General features: G+C 45.4%; 23 non-coding genes across 23 annotated transcripts; all 23 read left to right on the plus strand.

Moving 5' to 3' along the window:
- The first annotated feature begins 250 nt into the window (after positions 1 to 250).
- TRNAM-CAU (transfer RNA methionine (anticodon CAU)) lies at positions 251 to 323 on the plus strand. Its single transcript has one exon. It is a non-coding gene; the product is annotated as a tRNA-Met (tRNA).
- Positions 324 to 959: 636 nt separating this feature from the next.
- TRNAL-CAG (transfer RNA leucine (anticodon CAG)) lies at positions 960 to 1,032 on the plus strand. Its single transcript has one exon. It is a non-coding gene; the product is annotated as a tRNA-Leu (tRNA).
- A 400-nt stretch (positions 1,033 to 1,432) lies between these two features.
- TRNAM-CAU (transfer RNA methionine (anticodon CAU)) lies at positions 1,433 to 1,505 on the plus strand. Its single transcript has one exon. It is a non-coding gene; the product is annotated as a tRNA-Met (tRNA).
- Positions 1,506 to 2,613: 1,108 nt separating this feature from the next.
- TRNAM-CAU (transfer RNA methionine (anticodon CAU)) lies at positions 2,614 to 2,686 on the plus strand. Its single transcript has one exon. It is a non-coding gene; the product is annotated as a tRNA-Met (tRNA).
- A 1,110-nt stretch (positions 2,687 to 3,796) lies between these two features.
- TRNAM-CAU (transfer RNA methionine (anticodon CAU)) lies at positions 3,797 to 3,869 on the plus strand. Its single transcript has one exon. It is a non-coding gene; the product is annotated as a tRNA-Met (tRNA).
- Positions 3,870 to 4,032: 163 nt separating this feature from the next.
- On the plus strand, positions 4,033 to 4,105 carry TRNAM-CAU (transfer RNA methionine (anticodon CAU)). Its single transcript has one exon. It is a non-coding gene; the product is annotated as a tRNA-Met (tRNA).
- Positions 4,106 to 4,505: 400 nt separating this feature from the next.
- TRNAM-CAU (transfer RNA methionine (anticodon CAU)) lies at positions 4,506 to 4,578 on the plus strand. Its single transcript has one exon. It is a non-coding gene; the product is annotated as a tRNA-Met (tRNA).
- Positions 4,579 to 5,212: 634 nt separating this feature from the next.
- On the plus strand, positions 5,213 to 5,285 carry TRNAM-CAU (transfer RNA methionine (anticodon CAU)). The gene has a single exon. It is a non-coding gene; the product is annotated as a tRNA-Met (tRNA).
- Positions 5,286 to 5,685: 400 nt separating this feature from the next.
- On the plus strand, positions 5,686 to 5,758 carry TRNAM-CAU (transfer RNA methionine (anticodon CAU)). Its single transcript has one exon. It is a non-coding gene; the product is annotated as a tRNA-Met (tRNA).
- Positions 5,759 to 6,395: 637 nt separating this feature from the next.
- Positions 6,396 to 6,468, plus strand: TRNAM-CAU (transfer RNA methionine (anticodon CAU)). Its single transcript has one exon. It is a non-coding gene; the product is annotated as a tRNA-Met (tRNA).
- Positions 6,469 to 6,632: 164 nt separating this feature from the next.
- On the plus strand, positions 6,633 to 6,705 carry TRNAM-CAU (transfer RNA methionine (anticodon CAU)). Its single transcript has one exon. It is a non-coding gene; the product is annotated as a tRNA-Met (tRNA).
- Positions 6,706 to 7,104: 399 nt separating this feature from the next.
- Positions 7,105 to 7,177, plus strand: TRNAM-CAU (transfer RNA methionine (anticodon CAU)). Its single transcript has one exon. It is a non-coding gene; the product is annotated as a tRNA-Met (tRNA).
- Positions 7,178 to 8,288: 1,111 nt separating this feature from the next.
- Positions 8,289 to 8,361, plus strand: TRNAM-CAU (transfer RNA methionine (anticodon CAU)). The gene has a single exon. It is a non-coding gene; the product is annotated as a tRNA-Met (tRNA).
- Positions 8,362 to 8,763: 402 nt separating this feature from the next.
- TRNAM-CAU (transfer RNA methionine (anticodon CAU)) lies at positions 8,764 to 8,836 on the plus strand. The gene has a single exon. It is a non-coding gene; the product is annotated as a tRNA-Met (tRNA).
- Positions 8,837 to 8,999: 163 nt separating this feature from the next.
- On the plus strand, positions 9,000 to 9,072 carry TRNAM-CAU (transfer RNA methionine (anticodon CAU)). The gene has a single exon. It is a non-coding gene; the product is annotated as a tRNA-Met (tRNA).
- Positions 9,073 to 9,472: 400 nt separating this feature from the next.
- Positions 9,473 to 9,545, plus strand: TRNAM-CAU (transfer RNA methionine (anticodon CAU)). Its single transcript has one exon. It is a non-coding gene; the product is annotated as a tRNA-Met (tRNA).
- A 164-nt stretch (positions 9,546 to 9,709) lies between these two features.
- TRNAM-CAU (transfer RNA methionine (anticodon CAU)) lies at positions 9,710 to 9,782 on the plus strand. The gene has a single exon. It is a non-coding gene; the product is annotated as a tRNA-Met (tRNA).
- Positions 9,783 to 9,946: 164 nt separating this feature from the next.
- Positions 9,947 to 10,019, plus strand: TRNAM-CAU (transfer RNA methionine (anticodon CAU)). Its single transcript has one exon. It is a non-coding gene; the product is annotated as a tRNA-Met (tRNA).
- A 4,496-nt stretch (positions 10,020 to 14,515) lies between these two features.
- Positions 14,516 to 14,588, plus strand: TRNAM-CAU (transfer RNA methionine (anticodon CAU)). Its single transcript has one exon. It is a non-coding gene; the product is annotated as a tRNA-Met (tRNA).
- A 162-nt stretch (positions 14,589 to 14,750) lies between these two features.
- TRNAM-CAU (transfer RNA methionine (anticodon CAU)) lies at positions 14,751 to 14,823 on the plus strand. The gene has a single exon. It is a non-coding gene; the product is annotated as a tRNA-Met (tRNA).
- A 1,108-nt stretch (positions 14,824 to 15,931) lies between these two features.
- Positions 15,932 to 16,004, plus strand: TRNAM-CAU (transfer RNA methionine (anticodon CAU)). The gene has a single exon. It is a non-coding gene; the product is annotated as a tRNA-Met (tRNA).
- Positions 16,005 to 16,168: 164 nt separating this feature from the next.
- TRNAM-CAU (transfer RNA methionine (anticodon CAU)) lies at positions 16,169 to 16,241 on the plus strand. Its single transcript has one exon. It is a non-coding gene; the product is annotated as a tRNA-Met (tRNA).
- A 164-nt stretch (positions 16,242 to 16,405) lies between these two features.
- On the plus strand, positions 16,406 to 16,478 carry TRNAM-CAU (transfer RNA methionine (anticodon CAU)). Its single transcript has one exon. It is a non-coding gene; the product is annotated as a tRNA-Met (tRNA).
- The last annotated feature ends 2,205 nt before the right edge of the window (positions 16,479 to 18,683 follow it).

Here is an 18,683-nt window from a genome sequence, read left to right on the forward strand (position 1 = left end):
TAGTGAACCCTGTCCGCCTCCGTAGCGCAGTAGGCAGCGCGTCAGTCTCATAATCTGAAGCTCATGAGTTCAATCCTCACCCGGGGCAAAGGCGGTGCAGATGTTTTGTTTGCTTATGAGAGTTTAATTAGGTCGTGAGGGGTGCACTGTCTGGAGCAGTGATGAATGACTGTTGCCCAGTTTTCTTATTTTTTCGACCTTTATTTGTGGAAACGAATGATACCGGTTGCGTTTCCCAGTGACTTTGTCTGCCTCGGTAGCGCAGTAGGAAGCGCGTCAGTCTCATAATCTGAAGGTCGTGAGTTCAATCCTCACCCGGGGGAAAGGTGGTGCAGATATTTGTTTGCTTATAAGAGTTTAATTAGGTCGTGAGGGGTGCGCTGTCTGGAGCAGTAATGAATGACTGTTGCTGAGTTTTCTTAATTTTTCAATTTTTAACTTGTGGGAACTATTGATACTGGTTGTGTTTCCCAATGACACCTGTCCGCCTCGGTAGCGCAGTAGGCAGCGCGTCAGCCTCATAATCTGAAGGTCGTGAGTTCAATCCTCACCCGGGCCAAAGGCGGTGCAGTTTTTTTGTTTGCTTATGATAGTTTAATTAGGTCTTGAGGGGTGCGCTGTCTGGAGCAGTAATGAATGACTGTTGCTGAGTTTTCTTACTTTTTCGACCTTTAACTTGAGGGAACTATTCATACCGGTTTTGTTTCCCAGTGACACCTGTCCGCCTCGGTAGCGCAGTAGGCAGCGCGTCAGTCTCATAATCTGAAGGTCGTGAGTTCAATTCTCACCCAGGCCAAAGGCGGTGCAGTTTTTTGTTTGCTTATGAGAGTTTAATTAGGTCGTGAGGAGTGCGCTGTCAGGAGCAGTAATGAATGACAGTTGCTCGGTTTTCTTATTTTTTCAATCTTTAATTTGTGGGAACTAATGATACCGGTTGCCTTTCCAGGTGACCCCTGTCCGCCTCGGTAGCGCAGTAGGCAGCGCGTCAGTCTCAGAACCTGAAGGTCGTGAGTTCAATCCCCCCCCGGGGTAAAGGCGGTGCAGTTTTGTTGTTTGCTTATGAGAGTTTAATTAGGTCGTGAGGGGTGCGCTGTCTGGAGCAGTAATGATTGACTGTTGCTGAGTTTTCTTACTTTTTCGACCTTTAACTTGTGGGAACTATTGATACCGGTTGTGTTTCCCTGTCACACCTGTCCGCCTCGGTAGTGCAGTAGGCAGCGCGTCAGTCTCATAATCTGAAGGTCGTGAGTTCAATCCGCACCCGGGGCAAAGGCGGTGCAGATTTATTGTTTGCTCATGAGAGTTTAATTAGGTCGGGATGGGTGCAATGTCTGCAGCAGTTGTGAATGACTGTTGCCCAGTTTTCTTATTTTTCGACCTTTAATTTGTGGAAACGAATGATACCGGTTGCATTTCGCAGTGACCCCTGTCCGCCTCGGTAGCGCAGTAGGCAGCGCGTCAGTCTCATAATCTGAAGGTCGTGAGTTCAATCCTCACCCGGGGCAAAGGCGGTGAGGTTTTTTCTTTGCTTATGAGAGTTTAATTAGGTCGTGAGGGGTGCGCTGTCTGGAGCAGTAATGAATGTATGTTGCTGAATTTTCCTACTTTTTCGACCTTTAATTTGTGGGAACTATTGATACCGGTTGTGTTTCCCAGTGACACCTGTCCGCCTCGGAAGCGCAGTAGGCAGCGCGTCAGTCTCATAATCTGAAGGTCGTGAGTTCACTCCACACCAAGGGTAAAGGCGGTACAGATTTTTTGTTTGCTTATGAGAGTTTAATTAGGTCGTGAGGAGTGCGCTGTCTGGAGCAGTAATAAATGACTGTTGCTCGGTTTTCTTACTGTTTCAATTTTTAACTTGTGGGAACTATTGATACCGGTTGTGTTTCCCAGTGACCCCTGTCCGCCTCGGTAGCGCAGTAGGCAGCGCGTCAGTCTCATATTCTGAAGGTCGTGAGTTCAATCCTTACCCGGGGGAAAGGTGGTGCAGATATTTGTTTGCTTATAAGAGTTTATTTAGGTCGTGAGGGGTGCGCTGTCTGGAGCAGTGATGAATGACTGTTGCTGAGTTTTCTTAATTTTTCAATTTTTAACTTGTGGGAACTATTGATACTGGTTGTGTTTCCCAATGACACCTGTCCGCCTCGGTAGCGCAGTAGGCAGCGCGTCAGCCTCATAATCTGAAGGTCGTGAGTTCAATCCTCACCCGGGCCAAAGGCGGTGCAGTTTTTTTGTTTGCTTATGATAGTTTAATTAGGTCTTGAGGGGTGCGCTGTCTGGAGCAGTAATGAATGACTGTTGCTGAGTTTTCTTACTTTTTCGACCTTTCATTTGTGGAAACGAATGATACTGGTTGCGGTTCCTAGTGAACCCTGTCCGCCTCCGTAGCGCAGTAGGCAGCGCGTCAGTCTCATAATCTGAAGGTCATGAGTTCAATCCTCACCCGGGGCAAAGGCGGTGCAGATGTTTTGTTTGCTTATGAGAGTTTAATTAGGTCGTGAGGGGTGCACTGTCTGGAGCAGTAATGAATGACTGTTGCCCAGTTTTCTTATTTTTTCGACCTTTATTTGTGGAAACGAATGATACCGGTTGCGTTTCCCAGTGACTTTGTCTGCCTCGGTAGCGCAGTAGGAAGCGCGTCAGTCTCATAATCTGAAGGTCGTGAGTTCAATCCTCACCCGGGGGAAAGGTGGTGCAGATATTTGTTTGCTTATAAGAGTTTAATTAGGTCGTGAGGGGTGCGCTGTCTGGAGCAGTAATGAATGACTGTTGCTGAGTTTTCTTAATTTTTCAATTTTTAACTTGTGGGAACTATTGATACTGGTTGTGTTTCCCAATGACACCTGTCCGCCTCCGTAGCGCAGTAGGCAGCGCGTCAGCCTCATAATCTGAAGGTCGTGAGTTCAATCCTCACCCGGGCCAAAGGCGGTGCAGTTTTTTTGTTTGCTTATGATAGTTTAATTAGGTCTTGAGGGGTGCGCTGTCTGGAGCAGTAATGAATGACTGTTGCTGAGTTTTCTTACTTTTTCGACCTGTAACTTGAGGGAACTATTCATACCGGTTTTGTTTCCCAGTGACACCTGTCCGCCTCGGTAGCGCAGTAGGCAGCGCGTCAGTCTCATAATCTGAAGGTCGTGAGTTCAATTCTCACCCAGGCCAAAGGCGGTGCAGTTTTTTGTTTGCTAATGAGAGTTTAATTAGGTCGTGAGGAGTGCGCTGTCAGGAGCAGTAATGAATGACAGTTGCTCGGTTTTCTTATTTTTTCAATCTTTAATTTGTGGGAACTATTGATACCGGTTGTGTTTCCCAGTGTCACCTGTCCGCCTCGGTAGTGCAGTAGGCAGCGCGTCAGTCTCATAATCTGAAGGTCGTGAGTTCAATCCTAAGGCAGGCCAATGTCGATGCAGTTTTTTTGTTCGCTTATGAGAGTTTAATTAGGTCGTGAGGGGTGCGCTGTCTGGAACAGTAATGAATGACTGTTGCTGAATTTTCCCATTTTTTCGACCTTTAATTTGTGGAAACGAATGATACCGGTTGCGTTTGCCAGTCACCCCTGTCCGCCTCGGTAGCCCAGTAGGCAGCGCGTCAGTCTCATAATCTGAAGGTCGTGAGTTCAATTCTCACCCGGGCCAACGTCGATGCAGTTTTTTTGTTTGATCATAAGAGTTTAATTAGGTCGTGAGGGTTGCACTGTCTGGAGCTGTAATGAATGACTGTTGCCCAGTTTTCTTATTTTTTCGACCTTTCATTTGTGGAAACGAATGATACCGGTTGCGTTTGCCAGTCACCCCTGTCCGCCTCGGTAGCGCAGTAGGCAGCGCGTCAGTCTCATAATCTGAAGATCATGAGTTCAATCCTCACCCGGGGCAAAGGCGGTGCAGATGTTTTGTTTGCTTATGAGAGTTTAATTAGGTCGTGAGGGGTGCACTGTCTGGAGCAGTAATAAATGACTGTTGCCCAGTTTTCTTATTTTTTCGACCTTTATTTGTGGAAACGAATGATACCGGTTGCGTTTCGCAGTGACCCCTGTCCGCCTCGGTAGCGCAGTAGGCAGCGCGTCAGTCTCATAATCTGAAGGTCGTGAGTTCAATCCTCACCCGGGGCAAAGGCGGTGAGGTTTTTTCTTTGCTTATGAGAGTTTAATTAGGTCGTGAGGGGTGCGCTGTCTGGAGCAGTAATGAATGTATGTTGCTGAATTTTCCTACTTTTTCGACCTTTAATTTGTGGGAACTATTGATACCGGTTGTGTTTCCCAGTGACACCTGTCCGCCTCGGAAGCGCAGTAGGCAGCGCGTCAGTCTCATAATCTGAAGGTCGTGAGTTCAATCCACACCAAGGGTAAAGGCGGTACAGATTTTTTGTTTGCTTATGAGAGTTTAATTAGGTCGTGAGGAGTGCGCTGTCTGGAGCAGTAATAAATGACTGTTGCTCGGTTTTCTTACTGTTTCAATTTTTAACTTGTGGGAACTATTGATACCGGTTGTGTTTCCCAGTGACCCCTGTCCGCCTCGGTAGCACAGTAGGCAGCGCGTCAGTCTCATATTCTGAAGGTCGTGAGTTCAATCCTCACCCGGGGCAAAGGCGCTGAAGTTTTTTGTTTGCTTATGAGAGTTTAATTAGGTCGTGAGGGGTACGCTGTCTGGAGCAGTAATGAATGACTGCTGCCTAGTTTTCTTACGTTTTCGACCTTTAACTTAAGGGAACTATTGATACCGGTTGTGTTTCCCAGTGTCACCTGTCCGCCTCGGTAGTGCAGTAGGCAGCGCGTCAGTCTCATAATCCGAAGGTCGGGAGTTCAATCAAGGCGGGCCAATGTCGATGCAGTTTTTTTGTTCGCTTATGAGAGTTTAATTAGGTCGTGAGGGGTGCGCTGTCTGGAACAGTAATGAATGACTGTTGCTGAATTTTCCCATTTTTTCGACCTTTCATTTGTGGAAACGAATGATACTGGTTGCGTTTCCTAGTGACCCCTGTCCGCCTCGGTAGCGCAGTAGGCAGCGCGTCAGTCTCATAATCTGAAGATCATGAGTTCAATCTTCACCCGGGGCAAAGGCGGTGCAGATGTTTTGTTTGCTTATGAGAGTTTAATTAGGTCGTGAGGGGTGCACTGTCTGGAGCAGTAATGAATGACTGTTGCCCAGTTTTCTTATTTTTTTGACATTTATTTGTGGAAACGAATGATACCGGTTGCGTTTCCCAGTGACCCCTGTCCGCCTCGGTAGCGCAGTAGGAAGCGCGTCAGTCTCATAATCTGAAGGTCGTGAGTTCAATCCTCACCCGGGGGAAAGGTGGTGCAGATATTTGTTTGCTTATAAGAGTTTAATTAGGTCGTGAGGGGTGCGCTGTCTGGAGCAGTAATGAATGACTGTTGCTGAGTTTTCTTACTTTTTCAATTTTTAACTTGTGGGAACTATTGATACTGGTTGTGTTTCCCAATGACACCTGTCCGCCTCGGTAGCGCAGTAGGCTGCGCGTCAGGCTCATAATCTGAAGGTCGTGAGTTCAATCCCCACCCGGGGTAAAGGCGGTGCAGTTTTGTTGTTTGCTTATGAGAGTTTATTTAGGTCGTGAGGGGTGCGCTGTCTGGAGCAGTAATGATTGACTGTTGCTGAGTTTTCTTACTTTTTCGACCTTTAACTTGTGGGAACTATTGATACCGGTTGTGTTTCCCAGTCACACCTGTCCGCCTCGGTAGTGCAGTAGGCAGCGCGTCAGTCTCATAATCTGAAGGTCGTGAGTTCCATCCTCACCCGGGGCAAAGGCGGTGCAGATTTTTTGTTTGGTCATGAGAGTTTAATTAGGTCGGGAGGGGTGCACTGTCTGCAGCAGTAATGAATGACTGTTGCCCAGTTTTCTTATTTTTTCGACCTTTAATTTGTGGAAACGAATGATACCGGTTCCGTTTCGCAGTGACCTCTGTCCGCCTCGGTAGCGCAGTAGGCAGCGCGTCAGTCTCATAATCTGAAGGTCGTGAGTTCAATTCTCACCCAGGCCAAAGGCGGTGCAGTTTTTTGTTTGCTTATGAGAGTTTAATTAGGTCGTGAGGAGTGCGCTGTCAGGAGCAGTAATGAATGACAGTTGCTCGGTTTTCTTATTTTTTCAACCTTTAATTTGTGGGAACTAATGATACCGGTTGCCTTTCCCAGTGACCCCTGTCTGCCTCGGTAGCGCAGTAGGCAGCGCGTCAGTCTCATAATCTGAAGGTCGTGAGTTCAATCCCCACCAGGGGTAAAGGCGGTGCAGTTTTGTTGTTTGCTTATGAGAGTTTAATTAGGTCGTGAGGGGTGCGCTGTCTGGAGCAGTAATGATTGACTGTTGCTGAGTTTTCTCACTTTTTCGAGCTTTAACTTGTGGGAACTATTGATACTGGTTGTGTTTCCCAGCCACACCTGTCCGCCTCGGTAGTGCAGTAGGCAGCGCGTCAGTCTCATAATCTGAAGGTCGTGAGTTCAATCCTCACCCGGGGCAAAGGCGCTGCAGATTTTTTGTTTGGTCATGAGAGTTTAATTAGGTCGGAAGGGGTGCACTGTCTGCAGCAGTAATGAATGACTGTTGCCCAGTTTTCTTATTTTTTCGACCTTTAATTTGTGGAAACGAATGATACCGGTTGCGTTTCGCAGTGACCCCTGTCCGCCTCGTTAGCGCAGTAGGCAGCGCGTCAGTCTCATAATCTGAAGGTCGTGAGTTCAATCCTCGCCCGGGGCAAAGGCGGTGAGGTTTTTTCTTTGCTTATGAGGGTTTAATTTGGTCGTGAGGGGTGCGCTGTCTGGAGCAGTAATGAATGTATGTTGCTGAATTTTCCTACTTTTCGACCTTTAACTTGTGGGAACTATTGATACCGGTTGTGTTTCCCAGTGACACCTGTCCGCCTCGGAAGCGCAGTAGGCAGCGCGTCAGTCTCATAATCTGAAGGTCGTGAGTTCAATCCACACCCAGGGTAAAGGCGGTACAGATTTGTTGTTTGCTTATGAGAGTTTAATTAGGTCGTGAGGGGTGCGCTGTCTGGAGCAGTAATAAATGACTGTTGCTCGGTTTTCTTACTGTTTCAATTTTTAACTTGTGGGAACTATTGATACCGGTTGTGTTTCCCAGTGACCCCTGTCCGCCTCGGTAGCGCAGTAGGCAGCGCGTCAGTCTCATATTCTGAAGGTCGTGAGTTCAATACTCACCCGGGGCGAAGGCGCTGAAGTTTTTTGTTTGCTTATGAGAGTTTAATTAGGTCGTGAGGGGTGCGCTGTCTGGAGCAGTAATGAATGACTGCTGCCTAGTTTTCTTACGTTTTCGACCTTTAACTTGTGGGAACTATTGATACCGGTTGTGTTTCCCAGTGTCACCTGTCCGCCTCGGTAGTGCAGTAGGCAGCGCGTCAGTCTCATAATCTGAAGGTCGTGAGTTCAATCCTAAGGCAGGCCAATGTCGATGCAGTTTTTTTGTTCGCTTATGAGAGTTTAATTAGGTCGTGAGGGGTGCGCTGTCTGGAACAGTAATGAATGACTGTTGCTGAATTTTCCCATTTTTTCGACCTTTAATTTGTGGAAACGAATGATACCGGTTGCGTTTGCCAGTCACCCCTGTCCGCCTCGGTAGCCCAGTAGGCAGCGCGTCAGTCTCATAATCTGAAGGTCGTGAGTTCAATTCTCACCCGGGCCAACGTCGATGCAGTTTTTTTGTTTGATCATGAGAGTTTAATTAGGTCGTGAGGGTTGCACTGTCTGGAGCTGTAATGAATGACTGTTGCCCAGTTTTCTTATTTTTTCGACCTTTCATTTGTGGAAACGAATGATACCGGTTGCGTTTCCCAGTGACCCCTGTCCGCCTCGGTAGCGCAGTAGGCAGCGCGTCAGTCTCATAATCTGAAGATCACGAGTTCAATCCTCACCCGGGGCAAAGGCGGTGCAGATGTTTTGTTTGCTTATGAGAGTTTAATTAGGTCGTGAGGGGTGCACTGTCTGGAGCAGTAATGAATGACTGTTGCTGAGTTTTCTTACTTTTTCGACCTTTAACTTGAAGGAACTATTGATACCGGTTTTGTTTCCCAGTCACACCTGTCCGCCTCGGTAGTGCAGTAGGCAGCGCGTCAGTCGCATAATCTGAAGGTCGTGAGTTCAATCCTCACCCGGGGCAAAGGTGGTGCAGATTTTTTGTTTGCTCATGAGAGTTTAGTTAGGTCGGGAGGGGTGCACTGTCTGCAGCAGTAATGAATGACTGTTGCCCAGTTTTCTTATTTTTTCGACCTTTAATTTGTGGAAACGAATGATACCGGTTGCGTTTCGCAGTGACCCCTGTCCGCCTCGGTAGCGCAGTAGGCAGCGCGTCAGTCTCATAATCTGAAGGTCGTGAGTTCCATCCTCACCCGGGGCAAAGGCGGTGTAGTTGTTTTGTTTGCTTATGAGAGTTTAATTAGGTCGTGAAGGGTCCGCTGTCTGGAGCAGTAATGAATGACTGTTGCTGAGTTTTTTTTATTTTTTCGACCTTTAACTTGTGGGAACTATTGATACCGGTTGTGTTTCCCAGTGACACCAGTCCGCCTCGGTTGCGCAGTAGGCGGCGCTTCAGTCTCATAATCTGAATGTCGTGAGTTCAATCCACACCCGGGGCAAATGCGGTGCAGATTTTTTGTCTGCCTATGAGAGTTTAATTAGGTTGTGAGGGGTGCGCTGTCCTGAGCAGTAATGAATGACTGTTGCTGAGTTTTCTTACTTTTTCGACCTTTAACTTGAGGGAACTATTGATACCGGTTGTGTTTCCCAGTGACACCTGTCCGCCTCGGTAGCGCAGTAAGCAGCGCGTCAGTCTCATAATCTGAAGGTCGTGAGTTCAATCCTCACCTGGGGCAAATTTGTTGCAGATTTTTTTTTGCTCATGAGAGTTTAATTAGGTCGTGAGGGGTGCGCTGTCCTGAGCAGTAATGAATGATTGTTGCTGAGTTTTCTTACTTTTTCGACCTTTAACTTGAGGGAACTATTGATACCGGTTGTGTTTCCCAGTGATGCCTGTTCGCCTCGGTAGCGCAGTAAGCAGCGCGTCAGTCTCATAATCTGAAGGTCGTGAGTTCAATCCTCACCTGGGGCAAATTTGTTGCAGATTTTTTTTTGCTCATGAGAGTTTAATTAGGTCGTGAGGGGTGCACTGTCTTGAGCAGTAATGAATGACAGTTGTTGGGTTTTCTTATTTTTTCAACCTTTAATTTGTGGGAAATAATGATACCGGTTGCGTTTCCCAGTGACCCCTGTCCGCGTCGGTAGCGCAGTAGGCAGCGCGTCAGTCTCGTAATCTGAAGGTCGTGAGTTCAATCCTCGCCCGGGGCAAAGGCGGTGAATATGTTTTGTTTGCTTATGAGAGTTTAATTAGGTCGTGAAGGGTGCACTGTCTGGAGAAGTAATGAATGACTGTTGCTTGGTTTTCCTACTTTTTCGACCTTTAATTTGTGGGGACTAGTGATACCGGTTGCGTTTCGCAGTGACCCCTGTCCGCCTCGGTAGCGCAGTAGGCAGCGCGTCAGTCTCATAATCTGAAGGTCGTGATTTCAATCCTCACCCGGGGCAAAGGCGGTGCAGATTTTTTGTTTGCTTATGAGAGTTTAATTAGGTCGTGAGGGGTGCACTGTGTGGAGCAGTAATGAATGACTGTTGCTCGGTTTTCTTACTTTTTTGACCTTTAATTTGTGGGAACTAATGATACCGGTTGCGTTTCGCAGTGACCCCTGTCCGCCTCGGTAGCGCAGTAGGCAGCGCGTCAGTCTCATAATCTGAAGGTCGTGAGTTCCATCCTCACCCGGGGCAAAGGCGGTGTAGTTGTTTTGTTTGCTTATGAGAGTTTAATTAGGTCGTGAAGGGTGCGCTGTCTGGAGCAGTAATGAATGACTGTTGCTGAGTTTTCTTACTTTTTCGACCTTTAACTAGTGGGAACTATTGATACCGGTTGTGTTTCCCAGTGACACCAGTCTGCCTCGGTAGCGCAGTAGGCAGCGCGTCAGTCTCATAATCTGAAGGTCGTGAGTTCAATCCTCACCCGGGGCAAGTTTGTTGCAGATTTTTTGTTTGCTCATGAGAGTTTAATTAGGTCGTGAGGGGTGCACTGTCTTGAGCAGTAATGAATGACAGTAGTTCGGTTTTCTTATTTTTTCAACCTTTAATTTGTGGGAACTAATGATATAATTAAGGAAAAATGCTTGACCGATATAGACAAAAAATTAGATTCATTAGCCAACCTAGAAATAAAGGTCACGTCATGTCAGCAACAGATTGCGAATCTTGAAGCAAGGATTGATGATCTTGAAAACCAAAGCAGAAGGTCCAAGATCATTGTTTACGGACTACCTGAATCGAAAAAAGAGACAAACGAGTCGCTAGAGTCCACTGTGAACAATGATATAATAAAGGGCATTCTTGAGCTAGATCCGGTGACTATTGAACGTATCCATAGACTGGGGCGGCCATCACCCGGAAAGGTCAGGCCCGTGATTCTCAAACTACTAGATTCAAGAGACAAGACAAAAATTTTGAAACAGTGTTTCAAACTAAAAAACACAGATTTTTCTATTGGGGAGGATTTCTCTGCAAGAGTACGGGAAATCAGAAGAAAACTATGGCGGAGCTGTAAAACGAATCGAGATAACGGCGATAAAGCCTCGCTAGTGTACAACAAGCTATATATCAACAAGAAGGAATACGTCTGGGACGAAGACAAAAATGATATAGTGCCCGTTCAAAAAAACGATGCCAGAAATACCGTAGAAACCGAAATCCGTCGGCCAAATACGCGAAGCCACAAGCCGCGACAATCATAACTGAGGAATGTAATTCAGACCAAATGCCTTCTCTCACCACTCCCTATAAAAACAAAGCTAGGTTGTGTAAAAATAGCGGGAACACCTACAAACGAAAAGAACTTAGACTAGTTAACATAAACTTGCGCAGTGTCACTAATAAAATAGATTCCTTGGAAAGCATGCTCATGCAGTATGATCCCCATATTGCGGTGATAACGGAGACGTGGTTGCGAGAGGAGATTAGTGATGACGAGGTATTTCCCCCCTGTTACAACGTGTATCGAAAAGACCGATCTGCCAGAGGAGGGGGAGTAGCCATCCTTGTCAAACGAGATATCGAAGCAACGATTGCTGCTGATGTTGGCATTCTTGAATGCTTGTGCGTACAATTGTCCTGCTGGGGACATAGCTTTATCTTGTACGCATGTTACAGGCCTCCAGATGCGATCCCGGAGTACCTAACTTTTCTGAAAGAACATATGTCAAGGTTTTTTAATAAGCAAATCTTTTTGGTAGGAGACCTAAATTTGCCAAGTGTAGACTGGGAAGGGCTGACCTGTTCCCAGTTCAGTAAAAATGCTAACACTGTTTTTGATATTATGCTCGCTCAAGATCTAACTCAAATAGTCAGGCAACCAACACGCGTGCAAGGACATGCAAGCTCTATCCTAGATTTGGTATTCGTAAAACGTGCTTTTTCAGGATATACTGTAGTCGTGGAACAGGGGCTTTCAGATCATGAACTTGTAAGCGTGACAATTCCTCTGTTTCAATGCAGTAGCCCCCAAAAATCACCCATGCAGCATTTTAAGGATTACTCGAGAGCTGATGATGACCGTGTAATAGAATACATGGAAGCTGTACTTGCAGAATTTAACGATGACGCTTTAGGCACGTGCGCTCTCTGGGAAAAATTTGTTGAGACGTGCCAATACTGTATTAACAACTTTATCCCTAGCAAACCCAAACGAACGCATAAACGTACGCAATGGGTGACGCATAAAATTGTTAAACTAAAAAGAAAAGTTAAACGGCTAAGGAAGCAGCATGCACAGCGCGCAGTTATCAAGGAGCACCAAAGAGTCCTTGCTGAAAAAATGCATCGCTCAAAAGAATACTACTTTAAAACTTTAATGCCCGACTTTATAAAGAATGATCCTTCCAAGTTCTGGAATTATCTTAAAGATAGGAAGAAACCCATTTCAAAGATTGTACTTGACAGCCGCATAGTTACAAATCCTGGCGACATTGCAAATCATTTCAACACATACTTTCATAGCGTGTTTAATGTTTCCGGAGCATCTACGTTTTCTGTAGCGTCATCTCAACCATTCGAGGTCAATTTCATTTCATATGCTGGATTGGTTTCTATGCTTGTAAACCTAAATACGAAAAAGAGTTGCGGTCCTGACGAACTGCCCAATGTCTTTCTCCGACGTTATGCCGAATACGTTGGCAAATTCCTCTTTATAATCTTCCATGCTTCCCTGTCAACAGCAACTTTGCCACGTGACTGGAAAATGGCCCGAGTGGCGCCTATCTTCAAAAAAGGCGACAGATTATCAGTACCTAATTACAGGCCAATATCGCTAACTTCCTCATGCTGTAAACTAATAGAACACATTATAGCGAACCAGATTACAGAATTTCTTGAAACACACTCTATACTAACACATTTCCAGCACGGGTTTAGAAAAAAGTATTCGACCGTGACGCAGCTTGTTACCGTTGCGCATGCATTTGCCAGCGCCCTCGATGACAACATTCAGATAGACACCATTTTTCTAGACTTTTGTAAGGCCTTCGATAAAGTTCCTCATGAGAAATTAATCTACAAATTAAATAAAATAGGTCTTCCGAAGGTATTGGTCGCATGGGTAGCTGAATACCTGAATAATCGTGTGCAGTACGTCGCCATCGAGGGTCAAAATTCGAGTCTTTTGCCAGTCACGTCGGGTGTGCCCCAAGGCAGTGTATTGGGGCCCTTGCTATTCTTGTGTTACATAAATGATATTGTAGATGTAATTGAGCCAACCGTCCAGATTCGTTTGTTCGCAGATGACTGCGTTTTATTCCGTGAAATTCATAACAAACATGATCAAATAGAGCTACACAAAAATCTAGACTACATATACAAATGGTGCAACAAATGGGGTATGATTGTAAATACAGAAAAAACAGTTTCCATGTGTTTAACTCGAAAACATATCCCCTTCATTATGCTTACTCCCTTGGTTCATCTACACTTAAACAGGTCAATAACTACAAATATCTAGGTGTTACGTTCACTACTAACCTGTCTTGGAATTCACACATTGAAAACATTTGTGCATCTGCTTTCAGAAAATTATGCTTCCTGAGACACAAGCTCCGCAATTCGCCATCAAGTGTAAAACTTCTGTGTTATCAATCCTACATTCGACCAAAATTGGAGTACGCATGTGTAGTGTGGGATCCCTACACCAAATGTAACATAGATAAATTGGAAAGAATTCAGAGAAAAGCAGTTCGCTTTATATATTCTAAATTTCGTCACACGGATTCTCCATCTGAACTAATGTCAGCTAACAACATTCCACTACTTCAGTCTTGAAGAAGGCAACTGCGCTTAGACTTCCTGAGTTCCTTGCTTAACCATAGAGTTGCGATTGACCCTTCATTGTATTTAACCCCTTTGTCAACCAGATATACACGACATCACCAACCAAACTCTTTTACACCATATTTTGCTAGAACAGATACATATAAATTTTCCTTTTTTCCGCGAACAGTGTCTGAGTGGAACACCTTGTCTGAGTGTGACCGCCTTGTATAGTATGTATGTTTGTCTCATAGTGTATATTTGTTGATGTAGCGCTGTATATATTTCCTCATCTTACTCACTTTGTTATTTATTACGTTCGTGATCAATATTAGTCCTCTGTTTTTGTGATTCCTGATTGCCCGTCCTGCTTGGACCACGTTTTGTAGTCTGCAGTATGAATAAATAAAATAATAAAATAAATACCGGTTGCGTTTCCCAGTGACCCCTGTCCGCGTCGGTAGCGCAGTAGGCAGCGCGTCAGTCTCGTAATCTGAAGGTCGTGAGTTCAATCCTCTCCCGGGGCAAAGGCGGTGAATATGTTTTGTTTGCTTATGAGAGTTTAATTAGGTCGTGAGGGGTGCGCTGTCTGGAACAGTAATGAATGACTGTTGCTGAATTTTCTTATTTTTTCGACCTTTATTTGTGAAAACGAATGATACCGGTTGCGTTTGCCAGTCACCCCTGTCCGCGTCGGTAGCCCAGTAGGCAGCGCGTCAGTCTCATAATCTGAAGGTCGTGAGTTCAATCCTCACCCGGGCCAACGTCGTTGCAGTTTTTTGTTTAATCATGAGAGTTTAATTAGGTCGTGAGGGTTGCACTGTCTGGAGCAGTAATGAATGACTGCTGCTGAGTTTTCTTACTTTTTCGACTTTTAACTTGTGGGAACTATTGATACCGGTTGTGTTTCCCAGTGTCCCCTGTCCGCCTCGGTAGTGCAGTAGGCAGCGCGTCAGTCTCATAATCTGAAGGTCGTGAGTTCAATCCTAAGGCGGGCCAATGTCGATGCAGTTTTTTTGTTTGCTTATGAGAGTTTAATTAGGTCGTGAGGGGTGCGCTGCCTGGAACAGTAATGAATGACTGTTGCTGAATTTTCTTATTTTTTCGACCTTTCATTTGTGGAAACGAATGATACCGGTTGCGTTTCCTAGTGACCCCTGTCCGCCTCGGTAGCGCAGTAGGCAGCACGTCAGTCTCATAATCTGAAGGTCGTGAGTTCAATCCTCACCCGGGGCAAAGGCGGTGCAGATGTTTTGTTTGCTTATGAGAGTTTAATTAGGTCGTGAGGGGTGCACTGTCTAGAGCAGTAATGAATGACTGTTGCCAGTTTTCTTATTTTTTCGACCTTTATTTGTGGAAACGAATGATACCGGTTGCGTTTCCTAGTGACCCCTGTCCGCCTCGGTAGCGCAGTAGGCAGCGCGTCAGTCTCATAATCTGAAGGTCGTGAGTTCAATCCTCACCCGGGGCAAAGGTGGTGCAGTTGTTTGCTTATGAGAGTTTAATTAGGTCGTGAGGGGTGCGCTGTCTGAAGCAGTAATGAATGACTGTTGCTGAGTTTTCTTACTTTTTCGACCTTTAACTTGTGGGAACTACTGATACCTGTTGTGTTTTCCAGTGACACCTGTCCGCCTCGGTAGCGCAGTAGGCAGCGCGTCAGGCTCATAATCTGAAAGTCGTGAGTTCAATCCTCACCCGTGCCAAAGGCGGTGCAGTTTTTTTGTTTGCTTATGAGAGTTTAATTAGGTCTTGAGGGGTGCGCTGTCTGGAGCAGTAATGAATGACTGTTGCTGAGTTTTCTTACTTTTTCGACCTTTAACTTGAGGGAACTATTGATACCGGTTGTGTTTCCCAGTGACACCTGTCCTCCTCGGTAGCGCAGTAGGCAGCGCGTCAGTCTCATAATCTGAAGGTCGTGAGTTCCATCCTCACCCGGCGCAAAGGCGGTGTAGTTGTTTTGTTTGCTTATGAGAGTTTAATTAGCTCGTGAAGGGTGCGCTGTCTGGTGCAGTAATGAATGACTGTTGCTGAGTTTTCTTACTTTTTCGACCTTTAATTTGTGGGAACTATTGATACCGGTTGTGTTTCCCAGTGACACCAGTCCGCCTCGGTAGCGCAGTAGGCGGTGCTTCAGTCTCATAATCTGAAGGTCGTGAGTTCAATCCACACCCGGGGCAAATGCGGTGCAGATTTTTCGTTTGCCTATGAGAGTTTAATTAGGTCGTGAGGGTTGCGCTGTCCTGAGCAGTAATGAATGACTGTTGCTGAGTTTTCTTACTTTTTCGACCTTTAACATGTGGGAACTATTGATACCGGTTGCGTTTCCCAGTGACCCCTGTCCGCCTCGGTAGCGCAGTAGGCAGCGCGTGAGTCTCATAATCTGAAGGTCTTGAGTTCAATCCTCACCCGGGGGAAAGGCGGTTCAGTTTTGTTGTTTGCTCATGAGAGTTTAATTAGGTCGTGAGGGGTGCGCTGTCTGGAGCATTAATGATTGACTGTTGCTCAGTTTTCTTACTTTTTCCACCTTTATTTTCGTGGGAACTAATGATACCGGTTGCGTTTGCCAGGGACTCCTGTCTGCCTCGGTAACGCAGTAGGCAGCGTGTCAGTCTCATAATCTGAAGGTCGTGAGTTCAATCCTCACCCGGGGCAAAGGCGGTGCCGATTTTTTGTTTGCTTATGAGAGTTTAATTATGTCGTGAGGGGTGCACTGTGTGGAGCAGTAATGAATTACAGTTGCTCGGTTTTCTTACTTTTTCGACCTTTAATTTGTGGGAACTAATGATACCGGTTGCGTTTCGCAGTGACCCCTGTCCGCCTCGGTAGCGCAGTAGGCAGCGCGTCAGTCTCATAATCTGAAGGTCGTGAGTTCCATCCTCACCCGGGGCAAAGGCGGTGTAGTTGTTTTGTTTGCTTATGAGAGTTTAATTAGGTCGTGAAGGGTGCGCTGTCTGGAGCAGTAATGAATGACTGTTGCTGAGTTTTCTTACTTTTTCGACCTTTAACTAGTGGGAACTATTGATACCGGTTGTGTTTCCCAGTGACACCAGTCTGCCTCGGTAGCGCAGTAGGCAGCGCGTCAGTCTCATAATCTGAAGGTCGTGAGTTCAATCCTCACCCGGGGCAAGTTTGTTGCAGATTTTTTGTTTGCTCATGAGAGTTTAATTAGGTCGTGAGGGGTGCACTGTCTTGAGCAGTAATGAATGACAGTAGTTCGGTTTTCTTATTTTTTCAACCTTTAATTTGTGGGAACTAATGATATAATTAAGGAAAAATGCTTGACCGATATAGACAAAAAATTAGATTCATTAGCCAACCTAGAAATAAAGGTCACGTCATGTCAGCAACAGATTGCGAATCTTGAAGCAAGGATTGATGATCTTGAAAACCAAAGCAGAAGGTCCAAGATCATTGTTTACGGACTACCTGAATCGAAAAAAGAGACAAACGAGTCGCTAGAGTCCACTGTGAACAATGATATAATAAAGGGCATTCTTGAGCTAGATCCGGTGACTATTGAACGTATCCATAGACTGGGGCGGCCATCACCCGGAAAGGTCAGGCCCGTGATTCTCAAACTACTAGATTCAAGAGACAAGACAAAAATTTTGAAACAGTGTTTCAAACTAAAAAACACAGATTTTTCTATTGGGGAGGATTTCTCTGCAAGAGTACGGGAAATCAGAAGAAAACTATGGCGGAGCTGTAAAACGAATCGAGATAACGGCGATAAAGCCTCGCTAGTGTACAACAAGCTATATATCAACAAGAAGGAATACGTCTGGGACGAAGACAAAAATGATATAGTGCCCGTTCAAAAAAACGATGCCAGAAATACCGTAGAAACCGAAATCCGTCGGCCAAATACGCGAAGCCACAAGCCGCGACAATCATAACTGAGGAATGTAATTCAGACCAAATGCCTTCTCTCACCACTCCCTATAAAAACAAAGCTAGGTTGTGTAAAAATAGCGGGAACACCTACAAACGAAAAGAACTTAGACTAGTTAACATAAACTTGCGCAGTGTCACTAATAAAATAGATTCCTTGGAAAGCATGCTCATGCAGTATGATCCCCATATTGCGGTGATAACGGAGACGTGGTTGCGAGAGGAGATTAGTGATGACGAGGTATTTCCCCCCTGTTACAACGTGTATCGAAAAGACCGATCTGCCAGAGGAGGGGGAGTAGCCATCCTTGTCAAACGAGATATCGAAGCAACGATTGCTGCTGATGTTGGCATTCTTGAATGCTTGTGCGTACAATTGTCCTGCTGGGGACATAGCTTTATCTTGTACGCATGTTACAGGCCTCCAGATGCGATCCCGGAGTACCTAACTTTTCTGAAAGAACATATGTCAAGGTTTTTTAATAAGCAAATCTTTTTGGTAGGAGACCTAAATTTGCCAAGTGTAGACTGGGAAGGGCTGACCTGTTCCCAGTTCAGTAAAAATGCTAACACTGTTTTTGATATTATGCTCGCTCAAGATCTAACTCAAATAGTCAGGCAACCAACACGCGTGCAAGGACATGCAAGCTCTATCCTAGATTTGGTATTCGTAAAACGTGCTTTTTCAGGATATACTGTAGTCGTGGAACAGGGGCTTTCAGATCATGAACTTGTAAGCGTGACAATTCCTCTGTTTCAATGCAGTAGCCCCCAAAAATCACCCATGCAGCATTTTAAGGATTACTCGAGAGCTGATGATGACCGTGTAATAGAATACATGGAAGCTGTACTTGCAGAATTTAACGATGACGCTTTAGGCACGTGCGCTCTCTGGGAAAAATTTGTTGAGACGTGCCAATACTGTATTAACAACTTTATCCCTAGCAAACCCAAACGAACGCATAAACGTACGCAATGGGTGACGCATAAAATTGTTAAACTAAAAAGAAAAGTTAAACGGCTAAGGAAGCAGCATGCACAGCGCGCAGTTATCAAGGAGCACCAAAGAGTCCTTGCTGAAAAAATGCATCGCTCAAAAGAATACTACTTTAAAACTTTAATGCCCGACTTTATAAAGAATGATCCTTCCAAGTTCTGGAATTATCTTAAAGATAGGAAGAAACCCATTTCAAAGATTGTACTTGACAGCCGCATAGTTACAAATCCTGGCGACATTGCAAATCATTTCAACACATACTTTCATAGCGTGTTTAATGTTTCCGGAGCATCTACGTTTTCTGTAGCGTCATCTCAACCATTCGAGGTCAATTTCATTTCATATGCTGGATTGGTTTCTATGCTTGTAAACCTAAATACGAAAAAGAGTTGCGGTCCTGACGAACTGCCCAATGTCTTTCTCCGACGTTATGCCGAATACGT

This window comes from Rhipicephalus microplus, chromosome 3, assembly GCF_043290135.1.
Source record: "Rhipicephalus microplus isolate Deutch F79 chromosome 3, USDA_Rmic, whole genome shotgun sequence".
NCBI classification, from domain to species: Eukaryota; Metazoa; Arthropoda; class Arachnida; order Ixodida; family Ixodidae; genus Rhipicephalus; species Rhipicephalus microplus.